Source organism: Amblyraja radiata, chromosome 2, assembly GCF_010909765.2.
Source record: "Amblyraja radiata isolate CabotCenter1 chromosome 2, sAmbRad1.1.pri, whole genome shotgun sequence".
NCBI classification, from domain to species: Eukaryota; Metazoa; Chordata; class Chondrichthyes; order Rajiformes; family Rajidae; genus Amblyraja; species Amblyraja radiata.
The window spans coordinates 112,988,229-113,001,854 of record NC_045957.1 but is presented as its reverse complement, the minus strand read 5'-3'; the positions used below and the strand labels follow the sequence as shown (position 1 = coordinate 113,001,854).

The window sequence follows — 13,626 nt, the reverse complement described above, 5'->3', positions numbered from 1 at the left end:
AAATTAAAAGTTGAACATTTATTTTGTTGTTAGGACTACGAATGAGTGGATTGGTTTTACAACTGAAACACTTGTGTTTCTTTGCAAGAATATGGAAGCTAGAGGTTTACAAACACTTGAGAGTATTTTGCAGATCAATTAAGGCTTGCCCTCGATTTACTGGGACATATGGCACACAATGTGGTAATGAATAGGGATTGAATATCAATTCAAGGCACCCCACAGACACTTTCCCTTATCCCAACTGTCAGTTGCTTGTATGGCTAAGCAACCAGAAACACACTTGTACCCTTGTTTATATCCTGCTGTCATTTCACACTTACTGTTTCCATCAGTTTTGGGGAACAGATCGGTTAGATGCATGGAGCGTCTTGCCCAGAGTCGGGAAATCGGATCTATACATGTCCTCCAGAAATGCGTAGGAATGAACTGCAGGTGCTGGTTTAAACTGAAGAGAGACACAAAAAGCTGGAGTAACTCAGCAGGACAGGCAGCATCTCTGGAGAGAAGGAATGGGTGACGTTCCGGGTCGAGACCCTTCTTCAGACTAAATAAGTTTTTTGTGTCTATCCTAGCTTTTTGTGTCTATCCTCCAGAGATGCCATCAGAGTTACTCCAGCATCTTGTGTTTTACCCAATTTCACCATGACCATAACAACACCTTCAACACAATGGCCCACCACTTGCATGACTATTGACTTGTTTTTTTTCCTCCTAATTATGCTTTTGCACGAATATTTTTTTTTTAGTTCAGTTTACTTTAGAGATACAATGAGAAAGTACGCCCTTCAGCCCACCGAGTCCGAGCTGACCAATGTTCCCCATACGCTAGCCCTATCCTATACACCAGCGACAATTTACAATATTGTTTTACCGAAGCCAATTAATCTGACACGTAGTCAGGATCAAACACGGGTCTCCGGCGCTGTAAGGCAGCGACTCTACCGCTGCGCCAGTGTACTCATCCTGTGGGTCAGAGATTAGTTGAGTTTGTTTTAGAGATACAGTATGGAAACAGCCCCTTTGGCCCACCGAGTCCACACCGACCAGCGATCCCCGCACATTAACACCCACTAGGGACAATTTTTTACATTTACACCAAGCCAATTAACCTACAAACCTGTACATCTTTGGAATGTGGGAGGAGACCAAAGATATCGGAGAAAATCCACGCAGGTCACGGGGAGAACGTACAAACTCCGTACAGACAGCACCCGTAGTCGGGATCGAACCCGGGTCTCTGATGCAGTAAGGTACTGGCTCTACCACTGCGCCGCTGTGCCGCACGTTCTTATATAATTATAATTCTGCTGCATTAAATACTTTGTGTGATTACCTCACCTTGTGTTTAGAAGGAAAACACCGTTTTTTTTGTGTAAAACTTGAACTGCTACAAGGACGTATTTAGAGAAACAACATGGAAACAGGCCCTTCGGCCCATCTAGTCCACACCGATCATCAATCGCCAGTTCACAATTTTTCCATGTTACCCATTTTCTCTCTGCACATTAGGGGCAATATTTTCACAGAGGCTAATTAACCGTTGGGATATGGAAGGAAACCAGAGCACCCAGAGGAAACCCACACAGTCACAGGGAAAACATGCAAATTCCGGACGGACAGCACGCTAGTTCAGGATCAAACCTGGGTCTCTGGCACCGTGAGGCAGCAGCCCTACCAGTTGTACCAATGTGCCACCCCTGTCATTTCCTTCCGCTCTCGGTCAAGCTGCTCAATTACCAGCAGTTGGCTTGTGATCAAAGAACCTCGTAACATTTTGTGAAATGATCATGGATTGTCTTTCCGCTGACTGGTTAGCACGCAACAAAAGCTTTTCACTGTACCTTGGTACACGTGACATTAAACTAAACTGAACATGTTGGTCATAAATTCTTTAGCCCGGCGGGCTAAAGAAACGCTTCAAGGACAACATCAAGGACAGGCTGAAGAAATTCACATCACATCAAGCAACTGGGAGCACATTGTACTGGACAGGCGCTCCTGGAGGAAATCCATGCAGGAAGGAGCTGCACTTCACGTAATGGAACTATGCCGTGTCGCAGAGACAAAGCAACAGCACCGTAAGGAGAGAGAGAAGGGGAGTCGATGACTACAAACCACCGGCAGTCTCCACTGCCCAGGTTGCACCAAGGTGTGTGGATCGTGGATCGGCCTCTACAGACATCTGCAGAACCACAAGTAGACAACCCTATGGAGAGGAGAGGACAATCATACTCGTTTCGAATGACCGCTGATGATGTTGAGTGTTTAATAGCCTGATGGCTGTGGGGAAGAAGCTGTTCCTGAACCTGGACGTTACAGTTTTCAAGCTACACTCTTCCCGATGGCAGGGGTGAAATGAGTGTGTGGCCAGGGTGTGCAGGTGAATAGCATTGTACGTCTATCTTAAGTGTGGATACTGAGCAGCTTTAAGTCAGAATAGTGTATTTTGAATGTGCACACTCCTAGGTGATAAATGTATGTAACGCAGCTTATTTTGGGTGTGGTAATGCTCATATGTTTCGGGTGGAGTATACTATACAGTGTATTCCGACCCCTTCACTTTTTTCACATTTTGTTACGTTACAGTCTTATTCCAAAATAGATTAAATTATTTTTTTTATCATCAATCTACACACGATACCTCATAATAAAAAAAGGGAAAACAGGTGTTTAGAATTTTTTGCAACGTAATTAAAAACAAATAACTGAAATATCACATTTACATAAATATTCAGACCCTTTGCTGAGACACTCAAAATTGAGCTTCGGTGCATCCTGTTTCCATTGATTATCCTTGAGATGTTTCTACAACTTGATTGGAGCCCACCAGTGGTAAATTAAATTGATTGTACATGATTTGGAAAGGCACACACCTGTCTATATAAGATCCAACAGTTGACAGTGCATGTCAGAGCAAATACCAGACCACGAAGATGAAGGAATTGTCCGTAGACCTCCGAGACAGGATTGTGTCGAGACACTGATCTGGGGAAGAGTATAAAACAACTTCTGCAGCATTGCAGGTCCCGAAGAGCACAGTGACCTCCGTCATTCTTAAACGGAAGAACTTTGATACCACCAGGACTCTTCATGGAGCTGGCCGCCTGGCAAAAATGAGTAATCGGGGGAGAAGGGCCTTGGTCAGGGAGGTGACCAAGAACCCGATAGTCACTCTGATAGAGCTCCTCTGTAGAGATGGGAGAAGGACAACTATATCTGCAGCACTCCACCGATCAGGCCTTTATGCTGGAGTACTCTTCAGTAAACGGCACATAGCAGCCCGCTTGGAGTTTGCCAAAAGGCATCAAAAGGACTCTCAGACTGGGGCAGAGATTCACCTCCCGACAGGACAACGGCCCTAAGCACAGCCAAGACAATGCAGGATTGGCTTTGTGACAAGTCTGTGAATGTCCTTAAGACCCAGCCAGAGCCCGGACTTGAACCCTATCTAATATCTCTGGAGGGAGCTGAAAATAGCTGTGCATCGACGTTCCCCATCCAACCTGACAGAGCTTGAGAGGGTCTGCAGAGAAGAATGGGAGAAATTACCCAAATACAGGTATGCTAAGCTTGTAGCATCATACCCAAGAAGACCTGAGGCTGTAATCACTGCCAAAGGTGCCTCAACAAAGTACTGAGTAAAGGATCTGAATACTTATGTAAATGTGTTATTTATTTTTAACTACTTTGCAAACATTTCTAAACACCTGTTTCACTTTTATATTATGGGGTATTGTGTATAGATTGAGGATAAAAAAAATGAATGTAATTCATTTTAGAATAAGGTTGTAACGTAACAAAATGTGGAAAAAGTGAAGGGGTCTGAATACTTTTTGAATTCACTGTAAGTAGAACTGTACGATGTGGTTGATGGAATATTGCAGATGAAGCCAAGAAATAGGATCAACAATTTTAGATTACACTTGAATGAATTCTAGATGGCAATGGAAATTTGAAACATCCAAGTAAATCCTTTCCAAATGGAGAGAACAATGAATGAAAGAGAGGCAAAAAAAGTAATGATGATAAAGGAAACAGGCCTTTGTTAGCTGTTTGTTGGGTGAAAGCGAGAAGCTGGTGCGACTTGGGTTGGGGAGGGATGGTGAGAGAGGGAAGGCCGGGGTTACGAAGTTGGAGGGCTGTAAGCTGCCCAAGCGAAATATGAGATCCTGTTCCTCCAATTTACGTTTGGCCTCACTCTGACAATGGAGTCAGATGCTGGAATCTTCAGCAAAATACAAAGTGCTGGAGGAACTCAGTGGGTCAGGCAGCATCTATGGAGAGGATAGGCAAGAGCACGTTTTGGACATGGACACTTCTTCAGACAGATCATAAGGTATGTGACTTGCTCTCTTTTACACGTTGGAGCTTCTTTGCAAACCTATAAACACTGGTTAGATTACACTTGAAATATTGTGTGCAGAAACAAGGAACTGCAGATGCTGGTTTACACCAAAGGACACAAGTTCTGGAGTAGCTCATGATGTCAGACAGCATCTCTGGAGTACGTGGATGGGTCCCTTCGTCAGACCCTTCAGTATTTTTAGCTTTTCGTTGAGTTCAGTTTAAAGATACAGTGCGGAAACAGGCCCTTCGTCCCACTGAGTCCACGATCCCTGCACATGAACACTATCTTACACACATTTGGGACAATTTTACATTGATACCCAGCCAATCAACCTACAAATTTGTACGCCTTTGTGGAGTGTGGGAGAAAAGTGTGAGAGAAAACAGCCGGAGAAAAACCCACGCAAGTCACGGGGAGAACTTACAAACTCCGTACAGACAAGCGCCCGTAGTCAGGATGGGACCTGGGTCTCTGGCGATGTAAGGCAGCAACTCTACCGCTGCACCACCGTGCTGCACTCTAATGGGGTCTATTAGAGAGATGTGTTTGCATTTGAGAGAGTACGGAGGAGATTCATTGGGATAGTGTGTAGGAAGGAACCACAGATGCTGGTTTAAACTGAAGATGGTTTAAACTGAAGTAGTAAAAAAAAGTGCACATTGGCTTAAGATGAGAGTTTTAAGGGGAATCTGAGAGGTTAGGTTTTAGGTCATGTGATAGGAGCAGAATTAGGCCATTCGGCCCATCAAGTCTACTCCGCCATTCAATCATGGCTGATCTAGCCCCAATTTCCTGCTTTCTCCCCATACCTCCTAACACCCATACTATCTATCTATCTATCTATCTATCTATCTATCTATCTATCTATCTATCTATCTATCTATCTATCTATCTATCTATCTATCTATCTATCTATCTATCTATCTATCTATCTATCTATCTATCTATCTATCTATCTATCTATCTATCTCTGCCTTAAAAATATCCACTGACGGCCTCCACAGCCTTCTGTGACAAAGAATTCCACAGATTCCCCACCTTCTGACTAAAGAATAACCTCCTCATCTCCTTCCAAAAGGAAGTCCTTTAAAGCATGTTCTCGGGGTATCTAAATCTAAATTATATTAGTTATTTATGTTATGACATCGGATGGAAGCTGCATACCAAATCTCGTTGCTCTTATGTGCAATGACAATAAAATATATTATTATTATTATTATTATTAAGATGGACACAAAAAGCTGGAGCCACTCAGCGGGTCAGGCGGCAGCTCTGGAGAAAAGGAATAGGTGATTTATTGGGTCGTGACCCTTCATCGGAATATTGCATGGATTGGAGGATTCAGTTCTGCGGCGAGATTGGATAGGCTGGGTTGGGTTTTTTATGGGACAATGGAGACTGAATGATGACCTAATAAAGTCACAGGGTCTGAGATTGATAAAGCACAGAAATAGACCCTTCATCCCACCTCATCCACACTGACCAAGGTATTAGCTAGTCCCATTTCATAGTGTTTGCCCCATATCATTCTAAACTGTATCCTTTAGATGTTGTAGTTGTACCTACTTCTGCAGCTTCACCTAACAGCCCCAACATGTCCACACCAACCAACGGTCACCCCTGTACACTAGCACTATCCTATAAACTAGGAGCAATTTACAGTTCACAGCAACCAATTAAACTGCTAACCTGTATGTCTTTGGAGTGTGGGAGGAAACCAGTGCACCCTGAGAAAAACCACGCAGTCACAGGGAGAACGTACAAACTCTGTACATACAGCACCTGTAGTCAGTATAGAACCCGGGTCTCTGTAAAATAGCAACTGTAAGGCTGCAACTCTACCACTGCGCCACTGTGCTGCCCAATCTTGTCAGACTTACTAAAGTCCAGAGGTTCATAAAATTATAACAGGTACAGATGAAGTAGATGATCAAAATCTTCTTTCCTTGAGTAGTAAAAAAAAGTGCACATTGGCTTAAGATGAGAGTTTTAAGGGGAATCTGAGAGGTTAGGTTTTAGGTCATGTGATAGGAGCAGAATTAGGCCATTCGGGCCATCAAGGCTACTCCACCATTCAATCATGGCTGATCTATCTCTCCCTCCTAACCCCAATCTCCTGCTTTCTCCCCATACCTCCTAACACCCGTACTAATCAATCTATCTATCTATCTATCTATCTATCTATCTATCTATCTATCTATCTATCTATCTATCTCTGCCTTAAAAATATCCACTGACGACCTCCACAGCCTTCTGTGACAAAGAATTCCACAGATTCCCCACCTTCTGACAAAAGAAAAACCTCCTCATCTCCTTCCAAAAGGAACGTCCTTTATTTCAGAGGCTGGCCTCTCATCCTAGACGCTCCCACTAGTGGAAACATCCTCTCCACATCCACTCTATCCACGCTTTTCACTATTCGGTAAGTTTCAATGAGGTTCCCCCCACATTTTACACAGAGTGGTTGATATCTGGAATACTTGCCAGAGGAGGTGTTAGAATTCGATATAAAATGAAGTTCAAGAGGCATTCAGACAGACACTTGAAAAGGCAAGGCACAGAAGAATATGGACTTAATGTGGGCATATAGGATTAGTGTACTGTAGACAAGCCAAAAGGTGGGCAGACATTAAAAGTCTGGATAATTATACAATTTAAGAGATTATCTTTATACATAGTTTGACACTGCTTGCCGATTTGCATGAATCTTAGTAACTTTGTGCTGAACCAAAATGACCTTTTCTCATTGTCTGAGAGTTGGGGGGTTTGGGGGGCCTGTGTAGGAAGGAACAGCGGTAGGGTTTCTGCCCTACAGCACTAGAGACCTGGTTTTGATCCTGACTACGGTTGCCTGTCTGTTGCTTCATACGTTCTCTCCGTGAGTTTTCCCCGGGAGCTCCGGTTTCCTCCCACACTCCAAAGACGTACAAGTTTGTAGGTTAATTTCCCTGGCAAAATTGTAATGTGTGTAGAATGTTGTTAATGTGTGGGGATCATTGGTCGATGCGGACTCAGTGGGCCGAAGGGCCTGTTGCCACGCTGTATCTCTAAACTAAACTAATGTAGAATTGTCCAAAAATATGTGACAAGTAGTGGCAGAAATCTGGTTTTCATTCGAACTAAGTTGGGAGACAATTATCCAGATACCTCAGACCTAAATTTAGTTTAGTTTTTAGTTTAGAGATACAGTGCGAAAATAGGCCCTTCGATCCACCGAGTCCGTACTGACCAGCAATCCCTGCATATTAACACCATCCTACACACTAGGGACAATTTTACTATTTTTATACCAGGCCAAACCTGTACGTCTTTGGAGTGTGGGAGGAACTCGAAGATCTCGGAGAAAACCCACGCAGGTCACAGGGAGAATGTACAAATTCCGTACAGACAAGCACCCGTAGTCAGGATTGAACCCAGGTCTCTGGCGCTGTAAGGCAGCAACTCGACCGTTACACCACCTGATTCATTTTACACTGCTGATTTCAAACTTTGTTGCCCAGTGGATGGAGGGCGAAATGTCACCGCAGAAATGTATTTGACGTTAATATATAATCACACTTTGTGGCGATGTTAGTTTGCCGCAGATGCAGTGGATGAGGATTAGCAATCGCATTTTGAACGAGTTTGTTTTTTTGCAAAGGGAAAGAAAGAGAGCCACTGCTGTACGAGGATAGCAAGCCAAGCTGCAATATGCACACAAAGAGTTCAGGATCAAACTCCTTCTGTAATTATGATCAGCTCAGACCTCCTTTCGAAAGGAATAATGAAGTTGAACATTAACGGACATCCTCTCACATCTGCCAGTGCTGGCAACAGAAGAAAACACAAATTACAAGTTAAAATCAGATTGGCAGTCTATTAGTCCTGAGGCTGAGACACACACGCATGCAGCCTATTCATCTGATTGCAGATGGAGTACTTTTCATGACAAGGGCTTCTTTTCAATATGATTCCAGCCTGACTTTCCCAACACAATAAGACGTTTTGTTCCCATTCAGTAATATTAGGACCGCCTTCACCCTCTGCAAAGCAGAAACTTAAACATAAACACCCTTCCTCATCTCCCAGACGAAAAAGAATTAACATATTAGCTCATTGTAAATTATGCTCACTTTCAAGTGTTTTTACTCCAACATTAACCGACTGCCATGGCGAAAAATGGCTGAATTCTGTGCACTTTTAGAACGGGGCTGTCAACCTTATTTTGAAGAAGGGTCTCAACACGAAACGTCACCCATTCCTTCTCTCCAGGGATGCTGCTTGTCCTGCTGAGTTACTCCAGCTTTTTGAAACATAGAAACATAGAAACATAGAAATTAGGTGCAGGAGTAGGCCATTCGGCCCTTCGAGCCTGCACCGCCATTCAATATGATCATGGCTGATCATCCAACTCAGTATCCCGTACCTGCCTTCTCTCCATACCCTCTGATCCCCTTAGCCACAAGGGCCACATCTAACTCCCTCTTAAATATAGCCAATGAACTGGCCTCGACTACCCTCTGTGGCAGGGAGTTCCAGAGCGTTTTTGTGTCTCTCTTAACTTATTTTGAAACACCTGAATTAGTGACCCATGGAAAAACTGGATCACCACATAGGTTCTTGACATCTAGTGTTAATTGATATTGATGTAACAAAATCACATATTGATAAATTGATTAAAAATAGTACTGTTCACCTTGCCTTGTTGCCGAATGGAACGGCCGAGTGAATGTTTTCCAGTAAATAGTAAACTGTTAAGTCCGGAAACCTGGAATAAAAACACAAATACAGGTGGCAAACCAATTAATCACCCAAATGGGTGTAATCTTTCGCCTGAAGTTTAATGTAACCTATTGATAATTCAGGAAAATGCTATTGCATTCCTAACAATACTATACCTCAGCGGGACAAGCAGCATCTCTGGAGAGAAGGAATAGGTGACTTTTCGGGTCAAGACGCTGCCTCAGACTGAGAATCAGGGAAAAGGTATTCCTGATGTGTTGTGGGATGGTTGGAGAAGTGGAGGTATAGTTATTGCATGACCGGGTAGAAGGTGAAGGGGAGAAAGCCGCGCATGGGGAAGCACAGATTGATCTACAGTAAAGATGTGAACAAAACAAAATCTGAAACTAACATGGCAAGTTTGCCTTTACTAATATGGTCATGACGAGAGAGTAGTCCTGAGCTACTATCTATCTCATTGGTGACCCTTGGACTAGCCTTGATCGGACTTTGCTGGTTTTACCTTACACTCAACGTTATTCCCTTGTCATATATCTATACAGTGTAAATGGTTCGATTGTAATCACGTTTGTATCTTTCTGCTGACTGGTTAGAATGCAACAAAAGCTTTGTGACTGCGTGGGCTTTCTCCGGATGCTCTGGTTTCCTCCCAACTCCTCCCAACTCCAAAGACATACAAGTTTGTAGGTTAATTGGCTTCTGTAAATTGTAAATTGTCCCTATTGTGTGTAGCATAGTGTTCGGTGCGGACTCGCTGAGCCCTATGGCCTGTTTCCATGCTGAATATCTGATCAGGTAGATGCACAGAGTCTCTTGTCCAGAGTAGGGGAATCGAGGACCAGTGGACATCGGTTTAAGGTGAAGGGGGAAAGATTCAATGAGAATCTGAGGGGTAACTTTTTCAATTCCATATACCCACCATCAAAATGTGGTGGGTACATGGAATGAGCTGCCAAAGGAGGTAGTTGGGGTCAGGAACTATCGCAAGGTTTAAGAAACAGGTAGGTGCATACATAGGACAGGTTTAGAAGTAATTGGGCCAAGTGCAGGCAGGTGGGACCAGTGTAGCTGGATCATGTTGGCTGGTGTGGGCAAGTTAGGCCAAAGTGCCCGATCCACGCTGTATGACTCTGTGGCTCTATGACACTATAATGAGGACAATCCTTATGAGTAAAGCAAATATGGACACAATCACAATGACTGAATCAGAAACAAACTAACTTTGATTAGATTTATTTATATTGAATTTGCATGTTAAGAGATTTCACGATACCCAGTTCAAAGCAAAACCGTACAGATAAATCAGAAGCAGTTAGTCTCAGTACTGATCAAAGTACTGATTTTGAACAGCATTATAATTATTCCTACAATCAATTTTATATTTTGGATATAAATTTGGCTATTTAGTAGTGATGGTGCATGTTGCATTTGTAAGACAAATGCAATGCTAGGATTTATTTCAAGTGGACTAGAATATAAAAACAGGAATGTAAAGGGCCTGTCCCACTTGGCGATTTTTTCGGCGACTGCCAGCATCATTGACTGATGTACCAGGTCACCGAAAAATTTGTGACGTGAGGCGGCGTGATGACGTACGACGCACGTTGTTTTTTCAAGCGTCGCAACATTTTTTTGTCGCCGCTGGATTTTGAAATGTTCAAAATCTTTTGGCGACACTGATATAACGCCGGCAGTCGCCGAAAAAATTGTCCAGTGGGACAGGACTTCAATACTGAGGCTTTATAAGGCAATGGTCAGACTGCATTTGGAGTCTTGTGAGCAGTTTTGACTCCCTTATCTGAGGAAGGATGTGCTGGCATTGGAGAGGGTCCTGAGGCAGTTTATGAGAATGATCCCAGGAATGATTGGGTGAACAAATGATAAGCAGTCGACAGCACTGGGCCTGCACTCGCTGGAGTTTAGAAGGATGAAGGGACACCTCATTCAAGCTTACCGAATAGTGAAAGGCCTGGATAGAGTGGATGTGGAGAGGACGTTTCCACTAGTGGGTGAGTCTAGGACCAGAGGCCATAGCCTCAGAATAAAAGGACGTACCTTAAGAAAGGAGATGAGGAGGACATTCTTTACTCATAAGGTGGTGAATCTGTGGAACTAATTACCACTGAAAGCTGTGGAGGCCAAACCTATGGATATTTTTAAGGCAGAGATAGGTAGATTCTTGATTAGTATGGGTGTCAGGAGGACACAAACAATCTTCCCGATATAGTAGTGGCCAGAGGATCCCAGGAATGATCCCAGGAATGATTGGGTGAACAAATGATAAGCAGTCGTCAGCACTGGGCCTGTACTCGCTGGAGTTTAGAAGGATGAAGGGAGACTGAAGGGGGACAGAGGAACTGAAGGAAATCCACATTAGGCAGGATAGACTGATGGGGCTGAAGGCTGATAAATCGCCAGGGCCTGATGGTCTGCATCCCAGGGTACTTAAGGAAGTGGCTCTAGAAATCGTGGATGCATTGGTGATCATTTTCCAATGTTCTATAGACTCAGGATCAGTAGCTAATGTTATCCCTCATTTTATGAAAGGCAGGAGAGAGAAAACAGGGAATTATAGACCAGTTAGCCTGACATCGGTGATGGGGAAGATGCTGGAGTCAATTATAAAAGATGAGATAGCCGAACATTTGGATAGCAGTAACAGGATCGGTCTGTCAGCATGGATTTACGAAGGGGAAATCATGCTTGACTAATCTTCTGGAATTTTTTGACTAGGAAAATGGACAAGGGAGAGCCAGTGGATGTAGTGTACCTGGACTTTCAGAAAGCATTTGATAAGGTCCCACATAGGAGATTAGTGGGCAAAATTAGGGCACATGGTATTGGGGGTAGAGTGCTGACATGGATAGAGAAATGGTTGGCAGACAGGAAACAAAGAGTAGGGATTAACGGGTCCCTTTCAGAATGGCAGGCAGTGATTAGTGGGGTACCGCAAGGCTCGGTGCTGGGACCGCAGCTATTTACAATATACATCAATGATTTGGATGAAGGGATTCAAAGTAACATTAGCAAATTTGCAGATGACACAAAGTTGGGTGGCAGTGTGAACTGTGAGGAGGATGCTATGAGAATGCAGGGTGGCTTGGACAGGTTGGGGGAGTGGGCAGATGCATGGCAGATGAAGGTTTATGCGGATAAATGTGAGGTTATCCACTTTGGTAGCAAAAACAGGAAGGCAGATTACTATCTAAATGGCATCAAGTTGGGAAAAGGGGAAGTACAACGGGATCTGGGGGTCCTTGTACATCAGTCTATGAAAGTAAGCATGCAGGTACAGCAGGCAGTGAAGAAAACGAATGGCATGTTGGCCTTTATAGCAAGAGGGATCGAATATAGGAGCAAAGAGGTCCTTCTGCAGTTGTACAGACCCCTGGTGAGACCACACCTGGAGTATTGTATGCAGTTTTGGTCCCCTAATTTGAGGAAAGACATTCTTGCTATTGAGGGAGTGCAGCGTTGGTTTACAAGGTTAATTCCCGGGATGGCGGGACTGTCGTATGCTGAGAGAATGAAGCAGCTGGGCTTGTACACTCTGGAGTTTAGAAGGGTGAGAGGGCATCTCATTGAAACATATAAGATTGTTAAGGACTTGGACACGCAAGAGGCAGGAAACATGTTCCCGATGTTGGGGGAGTCCAGAACCAGGGGCCAGCTTAAGGATAAGGAGTAAGCCATTTAGAACGGAGACGAGGAAACACTTTTTCTCACAGAGAGTGGTGAGTCTGTGGAATTATCTGCCTCAGTGGGCAGTGGAGGCAGGTTCTCTGGATGCTTTCAAGAGAGAGTTAGATAGGGCTCTTAAAAATAGTGGAGTCAGGGGATATGGGGAGAAGGCAGGAACGGAGTACTGATTGGGGATGATCAGCCATGATCACATTGAATGGTGGTGCTGGCTCGAAGGGCCGAATGGCCTACTCCTGCACTTATTGTCTATTGTTATGGGGAGAAGGCAGGAGAATGGGGTTAGGAGGGAGAGATAGGTCAGCGATGATTGAATGGTGGAGTAGACTCGATGGGCCGAATGGCAGAGTAGACCCCCCTCCACCCCTTCCCTTTCTCATTCCCTCCTCCTCTCCTCTCCTTCTCAGCCCCTCCCTCTCCTCCCCTACACCTCTCATCCTCCCCCCTGCCTCCACCCCCCCTCCTCTCCTCTCCCTCCTCCACCTTCCTCCCCCCTTTTGTTGGACAGGTCTGCCGTGGCAGCTGCCGTCCAACCCCCACCTCTGGCGGCGCCTTGCCTCTCTCGCCCGCACATAGCAGCAGCAGTAGCAGCAGCAGCTGAATGAATGACTGAATGAATGAATGACTGAATGAATGGAGCAGCGAGAAAGGGCTGTCATTGTGTGCGCTGCCCTCCGCCGCACTTTTGTCCGCCTCTAATTCGAAGAAGGCACCATAAACTGGTTCAGCAGTTGAAGTTGCACAAATCAAAAGAAAACTAATCAAAAGAGTCTGAAGAAGGGTCTCGACCCGAAACGCCACCCATTCCTTCTCTCCAGAGATGCTGCCTGTCCCGCTGAGTTACTCCAGCATCA

At 44.4% G+C, this 13,626-nt stretch overlaps 1 long non-coding RNA gene across 1 annotated transcript in view; it reads right to left on the bottom strand.

Moving 5' to 3' along the window:
• The window catches only part of LOC116967146, a 106,659-nt gene that overhangs the window by 78,626 nt on the left and 14,407 nt on the right, over positions 1-13,626 (bottom strand). Inside the window, exon 2 of the long non-coding RNA XR_004410162.1 lies at positions 9,027-9,098. This is a non-coding gene — a long non-coding RNA (uncharacterized LOC116967146). The remainder of the gene's footprint in view (positions 1-9,026; positions 9,099-13,626) is intronic.